Source organism: Triplophysa rosa, linkage group LG6 (genome assembly GCF_024868665.1).
Source record: "Triplophysa rosa linkage group LG6, Trosa_1v2, whole genome shotgun sequence".
In the NCBI taxonomy this organism is placed as follows: domain Eukaryota; kingdom Metazoa; phylum Chordata; class Actinopteri; order Cypriniformes; family Nemacheilidae; genus Triplophysa; species Triplophysa rosa.
Window position 1 is genome coordinate 18,913,706 of NC_079895.1, and position 9,061 is coordinate 18,922,766.

Genomic DNA, 9,061 nt, shown 5'->3' on the forward strand with positions numbered 1-9,061 from the left:
TTGTAATTACACTTTAATGTTTTTCAGATGCAGCTTAAATGCCATCTTAGACAAAGGGGCGTAAGGAGACAAACATGAGAGGGAATAGATGGAAAGTGTGATGTGAACGTAATCATCTGTCACTCTGTCTTTCAGTGTTCATTAGGATTCTTGTGAAACGCTGGAGATTAACAGTGACTGTTCAAATATGCCTGTGTCCACCGTCTCTTCAGCTTGACAGATGTTTGACAGTATTGAAGAGAGCAAACAGTAAAGACAATTTGTCTCTGTCCCATAGGATGCTTTCCTGATTACTGTCTGACTTAAGTCAGAATAGTCCAATTTTTTCTGATGTGAAAAGACAATGAGTCTGAAACAAACAGATAGGGTAGTGTAGACTGTCACATTTCTAACAATAGAACTGAGTTCTATTTAATAAATGCTTGCAACGTACATAGTAATCAGTCATTGCTGCACTATTGTTATTTTTCTTTTTTCTATTTTTGTGCAATTCTGTCGCAATTATAGCTCAGAAGATCTTGCCGTGGGCTTTCATTCTCACATTTATTTGAAAATCCTGAAAATCATTAACATTGCATGATTACAAGACTGTAGAGAACTGCTGAGATGCTGAAAATGGTTGAACTAAAATAACCGCTCATTAACAGATCTCACAGAGCAATTGTTCACCGCTTTCTATCATCTAACGCAGACGCTTTCTCCTGCATAATCAGTTGTTGGCTTGACTAGATTTGTGGCATTTATGAACAACCACATGCCTGATTTAATCCACATATGACTATGAAAGCACAATAAACAAAACAAGCTTTTAGTGCATCAATAAAAAAACTAAATCCAGCCACAATGGCCTTCCACTTAACAGCACAAAGCCCATCAGTATTCCCCGCCCGTGAGCATGCCACTCCTTCTCATGATAATAGCCCTGAGCTGGAGATGTGATGAGAGGGGAGAGCCGCCCGGTGTGCCATATTCCAGGTCGGGGTGGCACGGGTGCATCCCTGTGATGTGGAAAACCATCTGCTGAGCTCTCATCTGAAGCATCTCCAGCGCCATTTACATGCCACTTCATCAGCATAGCCATGTTTGCCAGCCCAGCCCCTTCCACGTTCCCCCCGCTGCACTCGCCCATTCAAACACAAATGAGTAGGCCACATTCAACTCCATCGGGAGTTTGACGCTGGTCGCCAGGTTTTCTTACCATTTCATTTCCATATATTGAATGAAGGAGAAAATTGCTCAGTTTCAGATACGAGATATAATAAGAGGAGTAGGGAAAAAAAGAGAGAGCGAGAGGACTACAGAAGTACCGCTTCACATTTGCATGCTTTATAGCTGTCTCTACCTTTAGCTCTTTTATGTTCTAATGTGCAGTTTCAAGACATACTGTATTTGCAGCGCGCTTTCATGAATGCACGAGGTGATTACATGCACAGTGGGGAAGATCGAGGCTAGATGTCATGAAGGCTACATATCAGTAACTATAAGGTTTAAAGTCCAATAGCACAATTTTTTTTTCTTCTAGCAGTGGTTTGGTATGTTGGTTGCAAACACCTGCTTCAAAGCTGTGAAGGATGATAATATGTTTATTTTTTCTTTCAATATCATCATTGAATTGCAAGGCTCTTTTTTGTCACAATATTGGTCACATGTAGTTTGATAGTTTTGCGTGTTACCTTTTATGTTTTCTTCCTTCGTGATTTGTAGTTTATATTGATTGAAAAGTTTGTTGTTTACATTTTGCTGAAAATGTGAATGGTTACATTGTGATAACTTACCCCATATACTGCCACAAACAGCCATTGTGTTTTAAATGAGCTGTCTATTTTCCCAGACAATAATTATATTATTTATAATAATTCAATAATATAATTATTTATATACATTTTATGAATTCAAGTCATGTGCGCATACAGAGACAGTTTTTTTTAATAAACCTAGACGGAGAAATACAAGTGTATTCACTAGCATACAGAAGTGTGACATCCAGACTTCACACATTTAACACACACAAACACATGCACAGTACTGATTTTTCTTCATCTAAACTGCTCAGCCTTTTGGAAAATGTACAATCATTTCATATATATACAATTAAGTGGTTCATAATATGGCTATACATCAATGAAGACAGCACGTGATTGTAAACATTCTGGTTCTGTCAACCTTGCACTGGTTACCTATAAAGCATCGCATTAACTTTAAAATCTTGCTTATTACCTATAAAGCCCTACATGGTTTAGCTCATCAGTACTTGAGTGAACTCCTCTTGTATTACAGTCCTTCACGTGCATTACGCTCTCAGGCGTCCTGTCAGTTGGTAATACCTAGTATTTCAAAATCAAGTGCAGGTGGTAGATCCTTTTCCTATCTAGCGCCTAAACTTTGGAATAGTCTTCCCTGCACGGTCCGGGAGGCAGACACACTCTGTCAGTTTAAATCTAGACTAAAGACGCATCTTTTTAATCTTGCATACACTACACTTCCATAATATAAATCCTCTGAGGGTTTAGGCTGCATTAGTTAGATCAACCGGAACCAGGAACACAACTGATGTACTTGTTGCATCAAAGAGTGCAGAACAGTACTCTACTCTCGCCAGTCTTGTCTCATTGTTCCAAGGTTACCAAAGTGAGCAGGATGCAGTTCATGGCCAGACCTGATGGTAGAGCAGAGAATGGGAAGCGGCGACCTGACAAGAGCTGAGATGATAGAGCTGGATAAAGAAGGACGCGGTCACCTGACACGTCTTCATGGCCTGACCTGATGGTAGAGCGGAGAATGGGAAGCGGCGACCTGACAAGAGCTGAGATGATAGAGCTGGATAAAGAAGGACGCGGTCACCTGACACGTCTTCACCACAAAATTTCAAATGCTATTAGATTATTAATGATCATCTTAAATCTATAATGTACATTATTAGTAAATGTATTTTTTATTTAGCCTTGTTGTGCAAGCACTGTCGAGCTTGTGCAGAGGCAGCAGCTTTTGCCAGAGGGGAACTGTAATCCCCTGGTTGGGCCTGGATTCTCCTGAGTTTTTTTTTCTCCATTGGAGTTTTGGGTTCCTCGCCACCGTTTGCATACTGTTTTGCACTATTTGCCTGGCCGGGGGGCTGCTTTAGAATTTTAAAGTTTTACATAATTAATATTGCATATAGGAATTTATAGTCTGTTTAATATTTGACCTGTGTTTCTCTTTCCTTTATCTTAAATGTGTGATTTCACTGTGCGTGCGTGTCTGTGTGTCTAAACCTGAATGCACACCAACACATGTGGACTCGCGTCACCGTGGGGACCAAAATTGAGGTCCCCATGGGCAAAAAATCTTATAAATTGTACAGAACGATATTTTTAAAAAAATCTAAAAATGCAAAAAGTTTTCTTTTAGGTAGGGGATAAAATATACAGTTTGTACAGTAAAAAAAACATTACGCCTATGGACTGTCCCCACGGAGATAATAAACCAGACGTGTGTGTGTGTGTGCGTGCTTGTCTGTGTGTATGCGTGTGTGTGTGTGTGCGTGCTTGTCTGTGTATGTGTGTTCGTGCTTGTCTGTGTGTGTGTTCATGTTTGTATATCCCGGTGGGGACCTAAACCTGAATACACACCAACACATGGGGACTCGTGTCACCGTGGGGACCAAAATTGAGGTCCCCATGGGCAAAAAAGCTAATAAATTGTACAGAGCAATATTTTAAAAAAATCTAAAAATGCAAAAAGTGTTCTATGATCTTTAGGTTTAGGGATAGGGGATAGAATATACAGTTTGTACAGTATAAAAAACATTACGCCTATGGACTGTCCCCACGGGGATAGTAAACCAGACATGTGTGTGTGTGTGTTTGTGCGTGCGTGCGCGTCCTTGTGTCTGCGCGTCCGTGTGTGTGTGTTAGTACATGTGCATATTGTGTGTGGAGTGTTTTGTATGTGGGTATGTCTGTCTTCTGTGTTTTCACCTTTTTCTTGTTTTTACAGGTATAACTTTAAGTGTTTTGTGTCAGGAAAGGTTTTCTATAATTCAGTTTTGCTTATAGTCAATATGTCTCATGTACAGTTGCTTTGTAACAATGAAATTTGTAAAAAGCGCTATATAAATAAAATTGAGTTGAGTTGAACATTGCTTTCTAACATTGTTAAGCTTTCTAAGCAAAATACAAACCCTTGATTTATAGTAGTAGCCCAGTAAGTATTCTTCATTTTATCATTGTATTGTGGGTCTCCTTTAACTACAGAAAACAATGTAAATATGCACACTGCACATCTGCAGACTGTTATTCTCTCAAAGATTGAGTGGTTCGTCCATCACAAGCATGCAGCCATGAAAATGAAGCATCAAAACACATCTACTTTCATTTGAATATAGATTTTAAAGGGGTCAAATGACACGGCTAAAACGAATATTATAATTTGTTTTAGATGTAATGCAATGTGTATACACGATTTAAGGTTCAAAAACGCTGTATTTTCCACATACCGTGCATGTTTGTATCTCCTCTTTGCCCTGCCTCTCTGAAACGCGAGGATTTTTTACAAAGCTCATTGCTCTGAAAAGCGAGGTGTGCTATGATTGGCCAGTTAACCAGTGCGTAGTGATTGGTCAAATACTGCAAGCATGTGACGGAAATGTAACGCCTCTTACCATATTTGGAACATCAGGTTCCAAAGCAATTGTGCTGACAGGTAGGCCCACCTTACTTGCATATACATGTCTGCGGTCTTAGTCAAATCATACCACGAAGTGATGTAGATTTGTGGGGGTGTGGTTACACGAGGCGTTTCAGGCAGGTTGGGTGAGCATTCACTTTTACATAGAATACATCTTTTGTTCCGACACTTTAATTTTTGCAATTTTACGTGTGTAATACATGCATGGGCAACTTATAACACACCAAAGACACAGAAAAACACGTATTCGTGCCATATAAACCCTTTAAATCATTTGTGCCATTTTTGAAGGTTTGTGCTTGGAAATTAAAGGTAATGTCTCTTGAGCTAAACTGTTGATGAATAATGGATGTATCTTGTATATTAGTAATGGGTAACCCATTCACTTGCTTTGGTTTTGTGTCCATACTCTAAAAAAAATGGTGCTATATAGCACTAAAAGTGGTTATTTGCTCGTAATCATAGGGGAACCACTTTTAGTGTTATATAGCACCATATCTTGATTCTTCAGAGGTTCTTTGGGGTGACCGAGGTGCTATATAGCACCGTTTCTGTGTATAAAGAACATGTTAAGCCCCTATATGGTTCTTCAGTGGTTCTATACAGCACCTCAGTCATCCCAAAGAACCACTGAAGCATGAAAATATGGTTCTATATAGGGCTGCAGCTATCGATTCTTTTACTAATCGAGTATTCTACTGATTTTTCCATCGATTAATCGGGTATTCGGATAATAAGTACTTTTTCTTTATTAAAAAGCAATACTAAATATACAAGAGAAAATAAGACAGGTCTCTTAAAATGAGTAAAACAACTAATTTGTTTCCTTTTTAGAACAATTAGTTTTTATTGCTGAAATAGCATACATTAATATCTGTGAAAACTAAACCCATTTAGTACATTCCATTGCCATATTAAAATTCAAAATGCAATATAATACAAATATATAAATAAGAAACATGAATAAAAATGGAAATAATAATTTCAAACAATAGCCTATGACTTTTATTTTTGCAGGTTGTCAGATGCTTATTTTTTAGTATGTCTGTTTCTTCACTCAAACAATAACATGTTTGTGAAATAAACTCTCAGCGCAACTCTGGAGGTGAAGTTCATGTCCTCATTCAGCGCAGACGCAGACAAATTCATGAGCATCACGCGTGTAGCACGTTAAACTGTGCAGTTCATTCACTCAGACACGCAGACAGACAGATGAAATGTGTAAATAACAGGATTCGGCTGTCCACTAGTCCGCATCTAGTTTGATGGACTCAATGCAGCCGGAAAACAAGTTTCACTCGTAAAATAGACTAAAACTAAGTAAAATATCAGTTCACCATTTCAATAAGCTATTAGGGCTGTGACGGTGGCAGTTTTTTACCACCACGGTGGTAATAGACAAATCGACCGCGGTGGTGCGTGGTGAGAAATATATATTATTTATATAAATAATATTTATATTATTATATTTGCGTGTAGCAACCACATGACGAGTGGAAGAGAAATATAGACCTTATTTAAATACTTGAAATTGTTAAATAATTGAAATATGATATCTGAAATAAATGAGGATGAAACATCCGTCAATGTTTAACGCGCAAATCCATCAGTGAAACGGCACACTACAGCATATAAAACATTTAAATAAACATCAGTAAATAATGAAAACTTAAATGATATAAGAAAGCTAAATACTAAATAAAAAAGCTCTTGTTGCAGTAACTTCAGTCAGTGGCGTATTAACCCTTACAGTCCTTAACAATTCCGTTTGAAACAAACTGTTTAAACCTACATTGGCTTTCCTATTCAGATTGCCATAAAAACTTTACTTTTTCCGACTCGTTGATGTGAAACTTACTTGTTGACATTGTCCAGATTAAAATGTGTACAGCTGCACTAAATGCGCGTTCAGAAGATGTGCACAGGAGCGCAAATGAAGAGATGTCTCTCCGCAACCGCGGCAAAACCTGCGCGCCTCCGACACTAAGCAAGCGGGTCATAGCCAGTTTTGATTTTACGTATCTGTTCATTTCACAACAAGATCCATTGCAAAACCCGCAGAATAACCTGGGTTTTGCCGTGCAGGCTGCGCTCGAACGCACCAACGGAAACGTATGCCAATAATTTCTGTTAATTTAAAATCTTTTAAATAAAACCATCCACAACTGAAAGGCTACAACTAGCAATCGTTATCGCAACTCTCATATTTATTACACCTATATTTGTCAGAGTGACGTGGCAGTACCGCTGGCACTTTACCATCGCGGTGGTGCGGTTGTTACGGCAACCGTCACAGCCCTATAAGCTATCAGTTATTTATCAGCATGAGAAACACGTGTGAGCGTGTGAACATACTAAAACGCGTGTGTCTCACGGTGAATGCATTTGCATGAGACTTCAGAGCCCTGTAACATGAATAGAGTTTAAGCGGGCTGTGCGTCAGTAATAACGGTCCGTGGGGAAACGCAGTGCTCCGTGTGTACTGTAGTTAAATGGATTAAACGAGGCTTCGAGGCAACAAAAATTGCCTCGATGATTTTTTGTATTCGAATAACTCGAGTTACTCGAGGAATCGTTTCAGCCCTATTGTATAGCGACTAATGACGTGGTCTCCTATGATTACGAGCAAGACATTTTTAGTGGCTATATGCAAATGTTGATGAGTGAGGTGAAGGATGGTCGGTTGTTCGTCTGTTGGACTTTTTAGGAGTCTGCATGTTCATAAAATGTGCACAGAGCGTTCTCACAAATCGATTAGAAGTTTATTATAGATGTAAGAGGAGTAACAAAGCTTTGGGTTGTAGACGATCTCCTCATCCACAAGCCAACAAACATTATTAAAAAACACCCATATTTATTCAGTATGTATCGTCGCATCTTCTGACTCCTCCTCTGAATTTTGGGTGCTTGATCAACGATCACAGAGGAAGAACCCAGATGCAGGCAGGCAGTAAGGGGTTAATGCACAAGACTTTATTTACAAATACAAAAACGTAAAACAAAAACCTACGGTGGGGAAAACAAGACACGATAACAGGGGGAAATGAAATAACAGGAAAACAGGAACATAAACTGACTAAACTAAACCAACAAAGACTAAGCACTACACAAGACCAAATACAATAAACTAACACTAACTAGACTCACCGAAAACATCACATACAGGAACACCAGCATGGAACACGAACTTTACAGCACAAGGCATACACCACATACACATGCAAATGTAATCCAACAGCACAAGACAAAGAAACATGAGGGTATATATAGGGAAGACAAACTAGGGATAACGACAAGGGACAGGTGTGGGACATTAAACACTCAGGGAACATACGAAGGAAACAAGAGGAATGGGGCCAATGACAAGACACTGGAGAGAACGTATATTACTTCAAACACATAATGTGTTCTCTCCACACACTAACCTAAGGACTCTGCCCCGATCCCACCACACGACTAGAATTTCATAAACAAGACGGTGGGACCGTGACAGAGCCCCCCCCTTAATGAACACCCCCAGGTGTTCACCAAGGGGTTGACAAACAAGACATGACAGACTGGGAGACAGACAGGACAAGGCAAAACAAAGAAAACAAAATCAAAGGCAAACATGACAAGACAACAACAGGACTTGGGTGGGACATCAAAAATAACAAACATGGGAGGGGGGGAGGGACCAAACAAGGGCCCATAGGGGGCAGTCCATAGGGGTGGGGAAAGTCCCAGTCCCCGGCTGCGCTCGAGGGCGCGGAGTCCTGGGGGACTTGGAGGGGACAGTCTTTGGCCCTGGGAGTCTCCCAGGGACCGGCTGGACAGGGCTTGACGCCGGCTGGAAGGCCGGCTGGACAGGGCTTGACGCCGGCTGGAAGGCCGGCTGGACAGGGCTTGACGCCGGCTGGAAGGCCGGCTGGAAGGGCTGAGCCGGCTGGAAGGCCGCTGGACAGGGCTTGACGCCGGCTGGAAGGCCGGCTGGACAGGGCTTGACGCCGGCTGGAAGGCCGGCTGGACATGGCTTGACGCCGGCTGGAAGGCCGGCTGGGACCCGGCTGGATCACCGACTGGACGCCGGCTGGATCACCGGACTGGACGCCGGCTGGATCACCGGACTGGACGCCGGCTGGATCACCGGACTGGACGCCGGCTGGATCACCGACTGGACGCCGGCTGGATCACCGGACTGGACGCCGGCTGGATCACCGGACTGGACGCCGGCTGGATCACCGGACTGGACGCCGGCTGGATCACCGGACTGGACGCCGGCTGGATCACCGGACTGGACGCCGGCTGGATCACCGGACTGGACGCCGGCTGGACTCACCGGACTGGACGCCGGCTGGATCACCGGACTGGACGCCGGCTGGATCACCGGACTGGACGCCGGCTGGATCACCGGACT